The sequence below is a fragment of the Rhinopithecus bieti genome, unplaced genomic scaffold, assembly GCF_001698545.2.
Source record: "Rhinopithecus bieti isolate Rb0 unplaced genomic scaffold, ASM169854v2 scaffold_15776, whole genome shotgun sequence".
NCBI lineage: Eukaryota > Metazoa > Chordata > Mammalia > Primates > Cercopithecidae > Rhinopithecus > Rhinopithecus bieti.
Window position 1 is genome coordinate 2,183,642 of NW_016808836.1, and position 2,463 is coordinate 2,186,104.

Below are 2,463 nucleotides of genomic sequence, written 5' to 3' on the forward strand. Positions count from 1 at the left end.
TTTGAAAGTCACGAAAATATATTAAAACAGCAGCTGTCTTCACTCTAGGCACTGGCCGCCCTTCTCAGTGCCCCTTGCCCACCACCCGCCATAGACTTTCAGAGACAAAGACGCCCAGGGCAGGGAAACGGATGCGCCTCGGCCGCAGCCCAGGGTCTGGAGAGGTCCCTCCAGCCTGGGAGTGGAGGGCGGCTAACAGTCTCAACAGGCTCGACGCCACCGCCGACGAGGGGGCCGCTGGGAGGCCGGAGGTACAGGAGGGTCGGGCAGGACGCAGCGGACAGTCGGGCCTTGCCACAGGGACAGAAAACAGAAGAGAAATGAACAGAGTGAAGACAGGGAGAGAGAGAAGTCACAGCAGAGGCGCAGAGGAGTGAGGGAGGTCAGTGGGGAGTGGGGGAAGGGAGGCCCTCCAGGTGACACCCACTTAGTTGAGGGGGGATAGGGAGGGCTGATAAGCTGGGGTCTGAGGCAGCAGACCGTGCTCGGGGGAGGAAGGGGAATATAGGAGAGGAAGAGGCCCCCTGGCACTTGGGAGAGGTAGAAAAGTGGGTTCTGCCAAGGCCACAGCCAGAGAAGAAAGCAAAGAGGACATGAGAGAAGGGGAGTCCTGGAGCGGGCCAGGCCAGCTGCGACGACCATCCCAGGCTAGGAGAAATGGGGTGATCCCCCGAATGCTCGGGCCTAGCTCTAGAGCCCGAGGGAGACAAGCTGTGTCATCCAGGAGCTGGTGGGAGGCGTGATGAAGCCAGGAGCCTGGGGCGGCCAGGGCAGATGCCCACGGGCTCTGCTGCCTGCACCCCGCCCACACATGGGCTAGAAGGTCCTGCGGCCCAGTCTTTTGAACACGCTCACAGTGCCCGCGTGGTCCATCTGGGCACCAAGGCCCTCGCTGGAGCTGCTCCCCGGGGCCCCACCAGAGTCCTCTTAATGGTGACCTTGACTTCGGCTGAGGACTTACTCTTGGTGCTGGTGACCTGGCTGTCCTGGGCCTCGGGCACAAGGGTAGCTGCGCCCAGTCTCTTGATGATGCTGACTTTAGACAAGGACTCCGGCTTCCTCTCAAGCCCGGACCGTGAGGAAAGCGCCAGGCGCCGCAGTGTCGGGGCAGCGGCCGTTGTCGCTGAGCTCGTGGCCTTGGCTTTGACAGTCAGTGCTGGCTGGGGACTGGCCTTGGCTGGGCCCCGTCCTAGCTTCTTCAGGACCCCGGCATACTGCAAGACAGAGCTGCTGCTGTCATTGTCGCTGTCCCAAGCCAGATCCTCGTCCGTTTCTGGGGTGGCCCCAGGCGGCTGAAGACTCCTGTGGGCTGTGGAGGTCAGAGACAGGATGAATGAGTCACTGAGTCACTCAACACACATTCATGGAGAGCTGTTTCCTCTGTGCCTGGCCTCCTGGGACTCACAGTTGGGAGAAACACCCATCACTGACACCCCAGATAGTGGCGAGAGCCACGAAGTGGGGAGTCCAGGGGACTGGAGGAGCCCAGAGGAAGTACCTGACCTTCCTAGAAGTTCAGGGAGGACTCCCTGAGAGAGGGGACATCTGAGCTGGAAGTGGGTCTAATAAAGAGGGAAGAGGATGGGAATGCCGCACAAAGGGAAGGTCATTTGCAAGGTCAGTAGGTGGGCATGAGTGGAGATTAATCTGGTCATTCACTCCACAGATATTTTGAGTCCCAACTCTATATTGTACCTGGTCCTAGGCCGGCAGTGCTAGGGACACAGTGATGACCAAGACAGCCTCAGCTCTGCCCTCATGGGGCTCACAGTCCAGTGGGGAAGACAGGCTTGGCATCAGAAATGATACAAATAATTCTGCAAGAACAACAGTAACGCCTTCTAGACGGAGAAGGAGAGCTGGAGGGCAGAAGATAGGGGTAGCTCCTCATCAGTCCAGAGGAACTTTCCCTGAGGCACCAACTTTGAAGCCAGGCCCTCCAAGATGAATTAGCAAAGAAAAGAGCATGCGCTTTGCCCTGAAGGCAGGAAGCATAATCCTATGTATTGAGCACTCACTATGTGCCCAGTTCTTCATAGGGCTGGAACTTCCAGCCACATGATCCCGAGTGTTCTCATCCTCCTCATGGTAAGATTCTTGGAAGTGAGCAAGCCAGAGTTGCTGCACCCTGTGGAGCAGGGCACTGGCAGGCAGAAAACACAGCTGGGGAGCTCTGCAATAGTTCACCAACAGGCACCACACACCCCAGCACCATGCAGGGATGATCTTAACCCTACAGCCATCGTTGGAGGTGGGTCTATACAGATGAGGAGGCGGAAGTACAAAGGACCTAAGTGACATGGCCAAAGTCACGGAGTCAGGCCCCTGTGGGCTTCAGGGTGTACTCTGAACTACACACCATGCCTGGGGCCTGTGGAACTGCAGGCCGTGGCAGGAAGTGCAGGCTGCATCATGGGCACAGTGAAAAGCCTCTGCAGGGCTTCCAGTTGGGGACAGGCCCTG

At 58.3% G+C, this 2,463-nt stretch overlaps 1 pseudogene across 1 annotated transcript; it reads right to left on the bottom strand.

Moving 5' to 3' along the window:
* LOC108539000 (uncharacterized protein C19orf47-like) lies at positions 1-2,243 on the bottom strand (annotated as a pseudogene). Its single transcript, XR_001888253.1, has 2 exons — positions 2,238-2,243; positions 1-1,309 (listed from the first exon to the last, which is right to left on the bottom strand). The product of XR_001888253.1 is annotated as an uncharacterized protein C19orf47-like (transcript).
* Between the last annotated feature and the right edge of the window lie 220 nt (positions 2,244-2,463).